This window comes from Camelus dromedarius, chromosome X (assembly GCF_036321535.1).
Source record: "Camelus dromedarius isolate mCamDro1 chromosome X, mCamDro1.pat, whole genome shotgun sequence".
Taxonomy (NCBI): domain Eukaryota; kingdom Metazoa; phylum Chordata; class Mammalia; order Artiodactyla; family Camelidae; genus Camelus; species Camelus dromedarius.
In genome coordinates this window covers 79,234,389-79,251,105 of record NC_087472.1, presented here as the reverse complement: position 1 = coordinate 79,251,105, position 16,717 = coordinate 79,234,389, and the positions used below count along the sequence as shown (strand labels likewise).

The 16,717-nt window shown below is 37.2% G+C and overlaps 1 long non-coding RNA gene across 1 annotated transcript in view; it reads right to left on the bottom strand.

Moving 5' to 3' along the window:
• LOC116150720 (uncharacterized) overlaps positions 1-16,717 on the bottom strand; it is a 142,828-nt gene that overhangs the window by 574 nt on the left and 125,537 nt on the right. The window lies entirely within an intron of this gene.

The following is a 16,717-nucleotide window of genomic DNA, read 5'->3' as shown; positions in this document are numbered from 1 at the left end:
CAAACTGTGACTGTCAGCTTTAATGTAACATCTCATCCCTTCTGGTCTCAACTCCTGAGTAAAAGGCTCAGATCTATTCTTGACACACAAGTTCCACTTTCCCTGAATGTCCAGATGGAGAGACTAAACGCCTCTGCTCTGAAAGTTGCCATCCTCCTCGCAGGATAGACACTTAAAGAGGAATAATAGAAATATATGTACACCTTCAATAATCAAACCAAACCCACTATGCAGACGACAGCAAGCAGTCTTTGCAGCTTGGAAGCTACCTGACTCATCAGAATTGTAGGGTCCTACTGCCAGTCTCTCTATTAGACAGAAACTGCCCTATTCAAGGTGCAACCCGAGTGCCCTGCACAGAGCCAAGAACAGAAGTGGTACCTGGTAAATGTTTGCGAATGAATGAATGAATGAATACATGCCTGGAGAGAATGAGGGACCAACTCCTGCAGCCCCCCCCCCCCCCACCTCAGGGCAGTGCTTGAGAGCCCTAGAACTGAAATAACCAACTCAAGGTGAGGAGAATGGAGGAAAGAGCAAAAGAATTAAGGGAATGGGAGGCCCAGTAGGAACGTCCATAAAAGGGAGACAGAGGACAGTAAAAATCAAGCCAGTCTTCTACTAAAGAAGGAAGCATTCCGGAAGCTTAGTCACTCCTTAACCTTCTCTCCCCTTAGTTACTTTTCACCAGATTCTCACCGCCATTCAACCCACTAAAATAGAGGGGCACATTACAGGCTTTGCCTTATTGCTGAATTATCTGTGGCATTGTGAGAATTTGCCTGTAGCGTCAGAATAGGGCTGGCTAACTCTAAATTCTTTTTATAGGAAACTTTTTCTGCAGCCGTTGGAATTGAAATTGGAAACACACAGACCTTGAGCGCTAAGTTGGAGACGATGAGCAGGAAGTGGTAAATGAATAACTACCTTATTAGATCATATTCTCATTTTACAGTTCTTTAGAACAAAGGCATTTGCAGCCACAAGACTTGTTACCTAGTGGTATTGCTGTATCAAAGCCAACAGTGATTGTACTACGATAAAAGCCTATTCAAATCCATCACTGGTAAATATAAAGAAATCTCAGACACTTCAGGATTTACTAGAATTTTTTCCGGATAAACTGTGACTTGGTAAAGAAAGTTTCGAAAGTGATTCCCGGCATCAACTAACATAAAACATTTCAAACAGTGGTGTAAATGGATTAGCGTTCTCTTGATTACAAATAAAATCTATTTTTCTAAGAGAAAAGAATCCCAAATGTCTGACTAGGGTTTCAAATAGCAATGGAAGAGAAAATGAACTCCCACCCCGTGTCCGTAAGTCTGGACAACACTTATCCACATTAATTATTATTCTAGGCTGAATGAACTAATCCTGAATGCTTAACAATATTATTATTAGACAGCTCTATTTGAAAGCTCTGAGTGCCTCCAGTAATTATGCTGATTACAGTTGTAAAGAAGTTTTTCATAGTGTGTCTTATAAAATTCACTGTGAACGTTAACCACATTTCATCTCGTGGGGAGCATTAGGCATGCATATACATAGGGTGGAATTTGGCATAAAGCACTAATCATGTGGTTATAAAGCACGAAGCAGAAGTCAAATAAGAGGGCACTTTTTACTGACAGCACTTAGAATTGCCCCATGAGATTACTCCAAAGAGTTCAGGTTCTAGTGAAATTATTTATGGTTAAGGGTTACAAGGCTATTCAAAGAATGTATAAACAATAACCAACTCCAATTTTTCATGGATGCCATAATTATTTAGAGTTCCTGTTTTTCGTTAACTTCTAAAAGTACAGGTCTATTTCAGAAACGGATTTTGGGGAATGCTTAAAAATTGCGATCTTAAAAAAAAAAAACCTATCAGTCAAATAATCTACCAACAAAAGAATAGTAGTTCAAATTTAGTAAACCATAATTCAAGAAACTCTGTTCTTCAAAATTACTCCCAGATTAGCTGGATTCAACAATGTTTCAAGTTTACCCTATGACCACACCCTTGCAGAGGTCCCTGCATTCCTACACCTGGGGTTAGAAGGAAATCATGGAAGAAGTTAATAATGAAAGGGGTAAAAAGCATTTTCAGAGCCTGATTTTCCCCATTCCACACCCTAGTGCTCAGAGCAAAAGGGTGGGGGAGAAAGAGAAAGAGAATACATATATTTCAAAGGAAACCATAAAAATTTATCTACATGTCGATAACCCCAGAAGGTATAAGTTTTACACAGGTCATGGAACAACCCCTTGCCATTCAGGAGGTAGTCACACCTATTTTGTGTCCAAAATAAACCTATACAATTGGAGGCATTGTGGAGGAGAGGGAGTCAAAGGTTAATATACACTTACACACAGGCTAGAGAGGAGAAAGGGAATACTGTTTGGAAAAGAGGAGAATGAAACAGTGTTCAGAAGAAAACTTCACAAATATGCTCTTGGGGAAAATACTAATACAAATGAATAGGAATCAGAAACTGTATTCTTCAATATTGATGGGAGAGAAATAAACCTCACAAAGTTCATCTTTATTCAAAATATATTCTCTCTTTTTTTTTCCCCAGCAAGCCAGAAGCACATGCCTCTCATCGACACCACTGCCCTGTGAGATCTCACCAGACATACAGCTAAAAATGAGTCCATATGTACCTTTGGTAATAAAGTTTTTTTCTAATAACAGCTGAAATTTGCTTGCGTGCTTGTCAACCAAAATTTAGCCAGGTTTATCATTTCACCTGATGTTGTATATAAAACTGTGTGTGCTATTTTAAAATCTCTGACAGAGTTATAAAATTAACCATAGCACAGGAACTCTATGCTAACGTGATGTGTGAATGGCTGAACATGTGAATTTCAGCCTACATTAGTGGAAAACATTTCCCCTCATGTATTCTTGAAGCTTAATCTCCAATTTTATCTTCCCAGGAACAGTGCTGGTATTAGAACAGAATCTATGAAGTTCTCTGCCAAGAAAGTACTCCCTTTTAAGTGGAGAGTAAAAAAAAAAAAATTCAGCTTTTTTCCAATTTTTTAAAATAACAGCTTTTTTAAAGTATCATTTACATACCATAAAATTCACCAGTTTTTAGTATACAAGCTAATGATATTTAGGATCATTTAAGAGTTGTATAACTATCACTACAATCCAACTTAGAATATTTCCATCACCCCAAAAGGATCTCTCTTACCCATCTGCAGTCATCCCCCATTCCTATCCCCAGCCCGAAGCAACCAATAATCTACTTTTAGTCTCTATCGATTTATCTTTTCTGGACATTTCATATAAGTGGAATCATGCGGTATGTATTCTTTTGTAACTGGCTTATTTCACTTTAGCATAGTGTTCTTGAGTTTCATCCATGTATCAGTACTTTATTCCTTTTAAAGGCTGAACATTGTTCCATTGTATGCATATATTACATTTTGTTTAACCATTCAAAAGTTGATGGACATTTGGATTTCCCATTGTAAGTAATGCAGCTATGAACGTTTGTACGCAAGTCTTTTTGTGGACATCTTTTGATCTCTTTTGGGTAGATATCTAGGAGTGAAATTGCTAGGTCCTATGATAGATTTACTTTAATGTTTTAAGAAACTGCCAAATTGTTTCCCAAACCGGCTCTACCATTTTACCTTCCCATCAGAAATATGTGAGGGTTCCAGTTTCTCCACATTCTCATCAACACTTCCTACTGTCTTTTTGAGTATAGCCATTCTAGTGGGTGTGAAATGGTATCTCCTTGTTGTTTTAATTTACATCTTCCCAATGACTAGTAAGTTTGAACATATTGTTCATGTGTTTATGGGTCTTTAGTGTATCTTTTTGGTGAAATGTCTATTTCAAACCTTTTACCTATTTGTCATTTGGGTCATTTGTATAATTATTGAGTTGAAAGGATATTTCACATATTCTAAAAATAAGTTCCTTATTATATATTTGATTCATTAATATTTTCCCCCAGTTCATGGCTTGTCATTTCATTTACTTATTTGTGTCTTTGAAGTCCAAAATATTTTAATTCTAATGAAGTCCAATATATTATTTTTTTCTTTCGGTGTCATATCTAAGAAATCTTGACCAACACAAGGTCACAAAGATTTTTCGACTATGTTTTTCCCTAAGAGTTTTTGGTTAGTTTGTTTGTTTTAGCTCCTACATTTAGGTCTATGATTTTGAGTTAATTTTTGGTTATGGTATGAGATAAGAGTTTAGATTTACTCTTTTTTTAATCTTTTTTTTCCAGTTTTATTATGTAGAATTATTTTAGTTTGACTGCACAGACACATTATATTGCATGTAAATACATATAAACAGTATACTGCACATTTTTTTAGTTTTCATTTATGTACTAATTATTGTTTCTAAGAACAGATTAGATCTTTAGCTTTTTAAACTTACATAGTTACCAAGGAATAAAGCTAACTACAAAATAAGAAACAACAGAATGCGGTAATCCAATCACAAAAGACAAATGTGCTTACATATATTCAAGAAATCAAAATAATAATTAGTTCATTTGTGTCTTTATTATTATTGTTATTATTTTTTAGAATCTTCATATAAGTGATGTCATATGGCATTTTTCTTTCTCTTTCCAGCCCACTTCACTTTGAATGACAGTCTTCAGGTCCATCCATATTGCTACAAATGGCATTATTTTATTCTTTTTTATGGCTGAGTAGTGTTCCATTGTATATATGTACCACATCTTCTTTATCCAGTCATCTGCTGATAGACATTTGGGTTGTTTCCATGTCTTGGCTATTGTAAATAGTGCTGCTGTGAACATTGGGGTGCATGTGTCTTTTTGAATTTTATTTTTCTCTGGATATATGCCCAGGAGTGGGATTGCTGGATCACGTGGTAAGTCTATTTTCAGTTTTTTAAGGAACCTCCATACTGTTCTCCATAGTGCCTGCACCAATTTGCATTCCCACCAACAGTGTAGGAGGGTTCCCTTTTCTCCACACCCTCTCCAGCATCTATCATTTGTAGACTTTTCAATAATGGTCATTCTGGCTGGTGTGAAGTGGTATCTCATTATAGTTTTGGGGTTTACTCTTTTTCATCTGTATATACAATTGTTCCAGTAGTATTAGTTGAAAACTATCCTTGCCCTATTGTTATACATTGGTGACTTTTTCGAAAATCCATTGATCCCAACTGTCAGGGTTTGTTCCTGTACTTTCAGTTATGTTCTCTTGATCTATATGCCTATCCTTGTTCTTGATTCTGACTTTAGAGGAAAAGTAGTCAGTCTTTCACTATTAATTGTAATGTTTCTTCCAGGCTTTTCAGACGCCTTTTATCAAGTTGAGGAAATTCTCCTAGTTTGTTGAGAGCTTTTATCTGGAATGTTGAATTCTGTCGAGTGATTTTCTGTGTCTTTTGAGATGATCATGTGATTTTGGTCCTTTATTCTATTACTTAATTACTTAATTTTTGGATATTAAATCAACTTCACATTCCTGGAATAAATCCCACTTGCCATGGCACTTAGTCCTTTTTATATGTTTTTATATGTTGCTGGGTTTGGTTTGCTAAAAGATATTTGTGTTTCTATCCATGAGGGATACTGGTATTGGTGTAGTTTTCTTGTGATATATTGTCCAATTTTGCTACTAGGATAATACTAGCCTTATCAAATGAGTTGGTAAGCATTTCCTCCTCCAATGTTTTATGGGAAAGTTGGGTAATTTGTGTCTTTCTAAGAATGTGTTCATTTCATCTAAACTCTCTTGTTTATTGACATAATGTTGTTCATAGTTTTGCCATATAATCCTTTTAATTTTTGTAATTTAGTAGTGGCATCTCCTCTTTCATTCCCAATTTTTTAATGTGTGTCTTCTCTTTTTTATTGGTCAGTTTAGATAAGGTTGGTCAATTTTGTTGGTCTTTTTGAAAAAACCGACTTCTGGCTTTTTTGCTTTTCTCCATTTTTTTTTTCTGCTTTCTGTTCCATTAATTCTTGTTCTAGTCTTTATTATTTCCTTGCTTCCTCCTGCTTTTGGTTTGATTTGCTCTTATTTCACTGGTTTTTTAAGGTGAAAGTTTGGTTATTTATTTGAGATCTTTCTTCTATTCTAAAGTAGGGGTTTATAGCTATAAATTTCCCTCTAATCACTGCTTTGGCTGAATCCCATATATTTTTGTTTTCATTCTGCTCAAAGTAGTTTCAAATTTCTCATATGATTTGTTATTTGACATATGGGTTGTACAGATGTGTGTTGTTTAATTTTCAAATAGTTACAGATTTCCCAAATTTCCTCCTGTCATTTATTTATACTTTGATTCCATTTTGGTTGTAGAACATACATAAATTTATGGCTGGATGACTTTCTGTTGCTTCTCCCCACCAGTTCTCTAAGCTCAGTCTAGTTGTGATGTTGTTCTTCCTTGATTGTTTGCCACTGAAATTGGTATTGTTTTTGACAGTCCCCCAGGCATAGAATATGCCAAACAAGTCAACATTCTTGCATGGCTGCAAAGCTGCCATTCCTCACAACGTGCCCACCTGGGTAGGATTATGGAATTAAGGTGAAGGAATTGGAGATGTACCAGGGTAAAACATCAGAGACTCTCATTGTTTTTATACATGTTCATTAAACTTTTATGAATAAACACTCTTTGATTTGTTCTATGTCTTTAGTCAATTTTCAGAGTCTTTAAAAAGTCATTTTTTGACAACTTTGCCCAGTTTTAGCACTGCCTTTTAGAGCAAGGCTTTCTCTGTCCTTCTAGAAGCCTAGAGAATTTCAGCTTTTTAAATTAGTAAGACAGTCTAAAGGCCAGAGGGCTTTGGGACATTTTAGATATTTTGGTGCAATTAGTATTTAAATTTTACTAACTTCTTTAGGACTTCTTTTAAAGCAGGTAAATTTGCCATAGAATTCTTTTTAGAATTCATTTAAGCAGTAATAATAACAAGCATTGTTGCCACTTACTAAGGATTTGCTATGTGCCAAGTACTTGGCATTACTTATCACATTCAATAGTAAAAACCTTTCTGTAATATATTATTATTTCACTTTATAGATAAGAAAACCGGGAGTGTAAGTTAAGTTCTTTGCCTAAAAGCTCACAATTAATTGGTCTTGGATGTGGGATTTGAGCCCAGAAATATCTGGCTTCAAAGCCATTCTTTTCCATACACTGTGCTACAGAACTAAGCACTACCAGGTAGATTTCTCCCCAAGACATAATTGGAGGTTACTAGATAAAACTTGGAAAATAAATAGATTTAGATAATTACAGAATTGGCATTTATCTACTTGGTGTATTAGAGGATAAAAAATGCAGGTAAACTAAAATAACTTCTGGTGCCTGCAGTTTATTCTATTTTTTATTAGTCAGTTTATTTATGGATGACTAATGCTTTCCCTAACTCAGAAGACTTGAAGTGACTTAGAAAAGTCTTTAGATGCAATGATTTTAAACATTTTGGTGTCCGTATGTCAATGGATATCAGATAAAGCCTCTCTCAGAAAAATGAAAATTTTTTACCCAATTTTGAATAACACTTCTAGGAGTATATGGGCTCCGAAAGTCATAAACTCCAGTTTGAGAACTCTTGCTTTAATAGTGGGGAATGAAGCCTAGAGCAACTGCTTGCCCATACAACACCTTTGTCAAGTATTAGAAGAAGGCAGCCACCACAAGCAAATGCCTTTGTACAATAAAGAACCTGCACAGCTATACACAGTGGTCCTGAAAAAGACCATGGACTTCCCAATGATGGTGTCTATGCTTCCTTTGTTTTGTATCCCTAGTTCCCAGCACAATACCTGGCAAACAATTATATTTGATTCATGGCAGGGGAGGGTATAGCTCAGCAGTAGAGTGTGCACTTAGTATGCACAAGGTCCTGGGTTCAGTCCCCAGTATCTCTATTATTTTTAAATATATTTTAAAATATTATTTTATTTTAAAATACTATTTTATTATTACCTCCCCCCAAAACCAAAAAAAAAATCAAGAATAAATGATTACTAGAATATTTTATTCCAAAATAAGATATGACTGAAAATGCAAATGACCCGAGAAAGATAATAGTGCATCTAAAATTTAGAGTAAGGGTTAAGTCCCATGTCAGCTCCTTTGAGATGGGGTAAGAAGGTCACAGTGTGGAACTTGAGGGTTTCAAAAAAACTTTCACTAAGGCCTGAGTCAGGCAGGACCTCAGTCACTTAGTGCCTTTCTGGAGAAACTAGTGAATAAAGAGTGAAAGACTAATATACTCATGGGTGGCCACAGACTAAGTAGACCTCCATTGATAAAAACAATATACCTTCAGCAGTACTAGAACATCTTAGTGTTTTCCACATCTCTGCAAGTTCATTTTGCTCCCATGTAAACTATTGATTTACATTGACTCATAAACAGCTTCTACAGGTAAATGCTTGGAGAAAGTCAAATGCAGGCATATTGGGTTCCATGTGCTCAGAGGTCTCCAGTCTTCCTGTTCATGGAAGGCTGTTGGGGCAGCCAGCATCCCTTCCGACTCTCAGTTTATTTTCAACACTCTTATAAGCATTGTTGAATATATCATATTGAATCCTCAAACTTCTGGTTTCTACAATTTAATTTAGCAAACATTTATTGAGGGACTACTATGTGCCAGGCATGGTCCTAGGCTCTAGAAATATAACATCTGTGATTAATGCAAGATTGACCACAGGGGAAGAGCTAAAGAAGCAACATTCATCTGCTATGAAATTCCAGGTGTTTACTGGGGCTCTTCAACACCTGCTTATCCATCACCAAGGCACCTTGGGGATCCCCTTTGGTAGCACTGGGTACACTGGTTTAATAGGTAATTTTTAATTACACTGGGAGACCCATACTCTCTCATTCATTACTTTACCTCTTACATCTAGTATAAAGACTGCTATAGAGTGATATCTAATAAATATTTATTGAATTAAATACATATTAAAGCAGTTTAATATTTTCTGATGGCAAGATTATTTTCTAAGGGTAAAGAACCACCATTCTGGAGAGAAGGGAACATGATAGGAGGTAGGCGTTAAAGTAGAACTGTTTCCCTTTTAGGGCAATTAGACCATAAGCCTTCATTCCTAGTGAAATTTCTTAATGCTATATCTGGAGTTTTTCATTCAGTTAGCTGTTTTGACTGACAGAACCTTCTAGGCTTAAGAACTAATTATATAAAATATATATATATATATTTTAAAGAAGCCTGTACTTTGTCCATCTCTAGGTAAGGAGAGTTTGGTGTGCAGACTTTAAGATGACCCCAACCTCCTGATATGTACATCCTTCTATAATCCCCTGCCCTGGAGTATGGGTGGGACCTGCTTCTAACAAAACAGAATACAGCAAAAGTGATGGGCTATCACTTCTGTGGTTATGTTACATGTGATTGTAACTTCTGTCTTGCTAATGGACTGTCTGATTTGCTTGCTCTAGTAAAACAAACTGCCATATTTTGAGCTACCCAATGGAGAAAACTAGGTGGCAAAGAACTGCAGTCAGCCTCTGACAAATAGCAAACAAAGAATTGAGGCCTTTAGTCCATCAGTCGTTGAGGAAATAAATCCTGCCAACAACTACCTGAGTTTGGAAGCAGACCCTTCTCTGGTCAAGCCTCCAGATGAGACCTCAGTCTTGGCTGACACCATGATGGCAGCCTTCTGAGAGAGTCTGAAGTGGAGAACGTAAGACATGGCCAGATTCCTGACTCACCGAAATTGTGAGACAATAAATGTGCATTGTTTTAAAGTTCTAAGTTTCTGGTAAATTGTTATGCAGCAATAGACAATTAATACGGAGAGGTAGCTTATTCTTTTGCATGTTCCTTTAGGAAAAATAACCTTTGCAGCATTATATTCCATCTGTCAGTTTTGTTCTAGGGTTTCATAGCAAGAAGACAGAACAGTAGCCAAAGTGATAGATAAATTTCAAGGCTAAGAATAGCTATTAACAGAATTGCTGGAATTTCAGCAAGAAAATGGAAATGTTCAGTCACTTAAAAAAAAGAAAAGAAAAGAGAGGAATAGCAAAACTCTTTTTTATACATCATGAAAGGAGCCCTCTAAAGACTTCAGTTTCAGGCCAAGAGGGTATAATGGGGCCAGGATTTAACCTGCACATTAAAACAATTGAAAAACAGACTTGCCATATGAAATAGCAGTTTGTAAGACACTGTACATCAGAAAGCAAAGGACAGTGACCCATGAGAGATGGCAAACAAAAGGGGTGAGCCCTACAATTTTCCCAGCTTACTGTTTTGAGGGAATTTCCAGGCCATCTTCACAAGAAACATGAATAAAAATACACCAAACCACACCATAAACAAATGTCTGCAAAACAGTGAAAAGGGTAAAATCTTAAAAGCAGCAAGAGCATTAAGTTAAATCTTTAGCATTAATCCTATATTTGAGAAAAAGAATGGCCTTGAATCAATGACCTCAGCTTCCACCTTAAGAAACTAGAAAAAGAAGAAAAAATTAAGCTCCAAGGAAGAAGAAGAAAGGAAATAAATCAACAACAAAAAAAGCTGGTTATTTGAGAAGATCCTTAAAATTGATAAACCTCTACCCAGTCTAATCAGGAAAAGCAGTTTCAGCTTTATTGGGTATAACTGACAATAAAATTGTAAGATATTTAAAGTGTACAACACATTGTGAAAAGGTCCCTCCCATCAAGCTAACTAACACATCCATCAGAGTACTTAAAGAGCTCCCAAGCCCTAGTTCTAGGATAACAGAATCCTAATATATTTGAGCAAAGGATTTAAACAGACCAAAGGAAATATATGAAGGGCAAAGAAACAAATGAAAAGTCATTAGGGAAAAACAAAGTAAAACCACAATAAGAGATTACTACACACTTATTAAAATAACTAACACTTAAAAGACTGACCACACTAAGTATCGGTGAAGATGTGGAGCAACTGTAACTCTCATACATTGGTGGTCAGGATGTAAAATGGTACACTTTGGAAAACAGTTTGGCAGTTCTTTCAAAAGTTAAGCATACACCTACTATATGACCCAGCCATTCCATTCTTAGGTATTTACCCAAGAGAAAGGAAAGCATATGTCTACACAAAGATTTGCACGTGAATGTTTCAAGGCAGCTTTATTTATAAACCCAAGTCTCCACCAACCAATGAGTGGATAAACTGCATTCCACAGAATACTACTCAAAAATATAAAGGAATGAACTTTTGATGCAAGCAACGACATGGAGGAATCACAAAATGATTATTCTGAGTGAAAGATGCCAGGGAAAAAGACTGCATGCTTTATGATTCTATTTTCATAAAATTTCAGCAAATGCAAAACTAATATACTTTTGAAGGTGATGGGTAAGTTCATTATCTTGACTGTGGTGATGGGTTCACAGATATGTAGGTATAGGTATAAATATACAAACATATTTTATCATTTTGTAAAAATTTATCAAATTGCACAGTTCAATTATATGTCAAATTGTTAAGTCTTCATCAATAAAGCTGTTTTTTTTAAAAAGAGGCCCAAAAATACCAGTATTGAGCATATGAATGGAGGACCAGATGGGAAAAAGAGCCTCTTGGTATAGGCATTCAGAAAAGAAGATAAATATCCAGAATTTATTGCAAGGGAGGCAAATCGTGAAACATTTACAGCTATTAAAAGAGGGAAAATGTAAATTCTAACATTGATTTTTACCAATGTAATTTGGGTCAAATATCGTATTTTCCTCATTAAAAAAATAACTCTCAGAAGTATGCATTCCTTATAAATCTAACATGATGAACCCTCCATGGAAAAGCACGCCCTGCCTGCTTGTTACACAGTCTGGATTTACAAATGCATCACATTTTGCTCCTAAACAATCTGGAGCTTTGTTTTTAATGCATAATTAGTTAGGAAGGGTAGATTTGGAGGTACCTTCCTAAAGGACCAGCTGAATCTTTGAAATTGGGACAGATCAAACTCTTAGGCTCTGTCTCCCATTGGTGCTAAATACTTTCCTCATAGTAGCCCTTCAAAATAAGCATTATTGTCTCCATTTTGCAGATGAAAACACTGAGGCTCAAGAACAGTCATTTTCTCTGGCTCATTCAATTGCACCATCAAGTTCTGTATTAGAGAGTCTAGATTATAAAGTCTAGGATAGTCACACAAAGAGCTCTCTACTCGCAGTATTGTATTTAATGATGATAAAAACTCTGAGAGTGATTTTATCATTTCTGACTTACAGATGGGGAAACCAAGCCAGAAATGGGTCAGTGCTGATGAGTCACTGAAGATCTGTGGGTGGATTACAAAGATGGTAACGCCATAAACAAGCCCAGACAGACAGATGAGTTTCAGAAGCAGAAAAGACGAGGACCAGGGAGATGACAAGGGTGCACATGCTATCTTCTAGAGTCCAGAGACAACTTGCCAAGAAAGATGGTTTGGCTGTAGCTGCCTTTTATTTCCATTTAAGACCATTGAGAGCATCCTATTCTACTTCTTAAGGGAACAGTGTTTATTTCTAACAATATTCTAATAGATTCATGGAGATGAATCTGTGTTTGGGCTTGAACCAGGCTTCATGTCCTTCTCTGAGTCCTTTACTACAAAACTATCCTAAATCCCAGAACAGAGATACCTCTCTTTAGTATTTACTTTATCCATGTTATCCCATGGTAAATTATTCACATGCCAGAATCCTAGCATCTTGGCTTTATTTAACTGTTGTTCAAAGGCAAGAAAAGATATAAAATTTTTGAAAAGACTATCCCAAGAGAATTTTACCTCAGCATTTCTTGATTTAAAAGATCAAAACCTTTATCGCCAAAATGATAAAAGTCTGTGGCAGCAATGGGAATCAATAACATATTAAAGGACATTGCCCAACAGAAACAGACTCATAGACATAGAATACAAACTTATGGTTGCCAAGGGGGCGGGGGGTGGGAAGGGACAGACTGGGATTTCAAAATGTAGAATAGATAAGATTATACTGTATAGCACAGGGAAATATATACAAGATCTTGTGGTAGCTCACAGAGAAAAAAATGTGACAATGAATACATGTATGTTCATGTATAACTGAAAAATTGTGCTCTATGCTGGAATTTGACACAACACTGTAAAATGACTGTAACTCAATTAAAAAAATGTTAAAAAAAATAAATAAAAGATATTGCCCATATACAGTTCTCTTCACCCAAGAGGGATGTGAAACAAAAACTAAAGTTCTTTGGGTCCAGTTTTGTTTATCATATTTTAAAAATGCACACATACACTGCAGAAGTTCAAATGATAAGAGAACAACCTTATAAAGCTGAAAATAATAATAACAGTAATTTTTTTAATGTCACCAAATGCCAGGAAATTATATACATGCTCTTGATTAATCATGACAATAATCAGGTAAAACATGTGTCAGTATCTTCATTTGCAGAGAAAGACATGAGGTTTAGAAGGTCACGTGACACTTTCATGTTCCCACGACTAATAGATATCAAAGTAAGAATTCAAGCCCAGCTTTGTTTGGCTCCAGTCCCCATATCACACTAGCACCCTGGTACTGGGGGAAAGAGGCACTTCTGCTCTGTTTCCACTTTTCTGATTGGACATGTTACAGAGGATGTGAACTGACTAGTGCATGGCTGAAACAATAAGAAATTCTCTTGTTGGAAAAGATCATCAAATATCACCTCAAAACTAAATTAGCATCATGGCTCTAGGAGAAACCACTTGACTTTGGGCCTCCGTCTTTCCTGTCTCCAAATTTGGTTTAATGGTGGATATTGCGGACATAGGGGCATTGAAATTGGTTCACATCACTTCAGGAAGATACATGTTGGACTGATCCACTTTTACCAGTGTCAAAGTTCCCTCCCAGAACCCTGGTGAAGTGCCTGGGGTTTTGCCATTTGTTCACAGACTTAGCATCAATATTTATTCAATTCTTTCTACGGATGATCTCATTTCATCCTCATGTAACTTGATAAGATGGGCAATGTTTCAGATGAGCAACAGGGCAGAGAGAGGTTAGGTGATTTGCCTAAGGTCCCATAGCTAGAAAATTGTAAAACCAAGATTCAAATTAGGTTTGTCTGACTTCAAAATCTAGCCCCAGACATCATGACCATGTTGCTGAAAGCATGGTTGTTTTAGGAATTAACACGTCAGGGCCATCTGTCAAGGGAGGGGGGTGGCTGTAACCACACAAACTCTTGGGCCCCACTTAGATCCACAACAATAAGATTGAATTAGCTGCACTTGAAGGTGTGACAACTATGATGCTCTTCAGTGAAGTCCTGTTCCTTACCCGAGCATCTCAGAAGTGCCCGCTCCTGCCTCTCCTTTCCCACTGCTGCTCACACACACAGCTGCTGGTCACTCTCTGCCAGCTCAGCTCTGGGCACACACCCATCTCATGAGTCCTCCCCTCAGCTGTCACCAAGGATCCAGCTCCTTACTATCAGTACCATGTCCATCTTGAGCTGCTGGGACCATCATATTTGGGCACAGAGCCCCAGATAGAAGAATCGCAAATGAGTTCTGGTACTAGGCACTGTGCGCAACATGGCAGACACACAACTCCATTTAATCCTCTCCAAGCACTCCAAAAGGTAGCTTTCATTATATCCATTTAAAAGAGAGCCATGAGGTCAAAGAGGCGAAATAATTTCCCAGATTCACATGTGATGTCTGATATCTTCCATTTGCCTCTCCAGATTCACCCCTCAACAATTTGCTCTCCATCCTGAAGTCTGACTCATATGACCATATCAATGGTCCCTTCGCCCAACTGGTCCAGCCAATGGGTGCCCTGGTGGGATACGGGAAGGCAGGAGGGGAATGAGTCACGGTAGTTATTCCCTGGCTTCTTCCCTACAGAGTCACTATTGCAGACCTCAACTGAAGGTCACAGTTCCCATCAGATGCCCCTCTCTGGGTTACTGCATCCACTCCCTCATCTTATTCTTTCAGGCTCAGGGGCAACAACAGCCACATCGTTAGTGCACTTATCCCATGTGGTTCCCCATCCCCTTCCCACAACTTGGTAAACCGTTTCTTTTTAAAGCTTTCTGAAATTCCAATTTGAATGTGCTTGGGACCCTGACAGATACATATGGTTACTCAGTCATGCAGGTGGGATTGGAACCCAGACCTAGTCTGGCTCCAAAATCCATGTTCTTACCACTACCCCACTCTTATACTTTGACATCCTAACCAGAGCAGATCCAAAGAAAACACCACACTTCTTGCTTACTCATTTCAATTCAATAAACATTTACAGAGCATCTATTATGTGTCAGGAACCACCTGGACTCACAGACAAGTCGCTGACTCTTTCTGAGCCCCCTTTATCCCCTTCTATGAAGTATGAATGGAATTATCTACCTAAATTGTAAGGTTGTTCTCAGGATAATATAATATTCTTTAGAAAACATGACAGGAAAAGTATGTTACTCATTTTTCTCTCAGAACCTCCTACAATGCCTGGTTCATAGCAGGACTCCAGTAAATGTTATTTGAATGACTGAGTACCTGGATGGATGGATGGATGGATGGATGGATGGATGGATGGACAGAGCATGGTTGAGTTTTGTACATTTAGACATGCTAGAGGTGTGCCACGTATGTATTAACTTCCTCTTCCATTGACTTTGAGCATTCAAAGAGCAAACGGCTTCCCCACTCCTGTGTGGGACACTTTGTCCACTTTAAGACTGAGAAGTCAGGGAAATGGGATGAAGTCTGAATCTGTTACACTGGTCCAAGGATCACCTTCCTGAAAATGAATGGACCAAGTCTGTACTTATGCCAGAAAGCTCACCGATTATAAGCCCATCCATAGCACTTTTGCAGATTCTTGGAGAAAGACTCAAAATGTGCTCACTCAATAACTTTAAATGCAGCCTTTTAATGCATTACGGTAAATGCAAATTGATCAGGAACATATGGATTTAATTTATCCTTAAGGACATGCATTTAAACATTTAAGGAGAAAATGTGTCTTTTGAAACATATTCTGGACTATGTCCAGTGTAGCATATTTAAAACAAATTTTCAGATTTTAGATGAATTCAGATCTCTGGTACGCTCACTTGGTTGTTACTGAGAGATGCAGATGGAAAGTTATTTTTATTTTAAAAGTGGAATTCTCAAAAAGAGCTAGGCATTGGAAGGCCAGCAATCATGTCCCGGCCTGACCATTGAATGTGTGACCTTGGCAAAGCCGCTTACTTCCGTGAGACGGTTTCACACTTGTGAAAACCATGTAATATACCTTGTACACTTCCCCTGGTTTTTGTGAGGATTCATGTCAGGTTTTGGTGGCTGGTAAAGTGCTACAGAAATTAAACAATTATTTGCTGCCATACACACAGTAGACTCTATAAATATTTGCTTTTCTCATAAATATTGATTTCAATCATGAAACAAATGACTGACTTCCCTTTTCTTTTTCTTCGTGTTTGCCTTCTCTTATGAGACACTCAGCTTAGCGTTCACTTAACTCTCACCATTTTGGCTAAACTACACACGGATGTTGGTTGCTGGTTTTTGACATTAGTTTTCCACAGACTCCCCCAATTCCCCAGAAGGAGCACTAATCAAGCCTTATTCAGTTAAGACAAAGAACTTCCACTTTTATCCTTCTAGCATAGCTTATTAAAATATATTCTACCGATAATTTTGCTGATCAGCTCTGGCCTGGGGCAGGATAAACCATGCCTGCCCCAAACTGCACCAACCT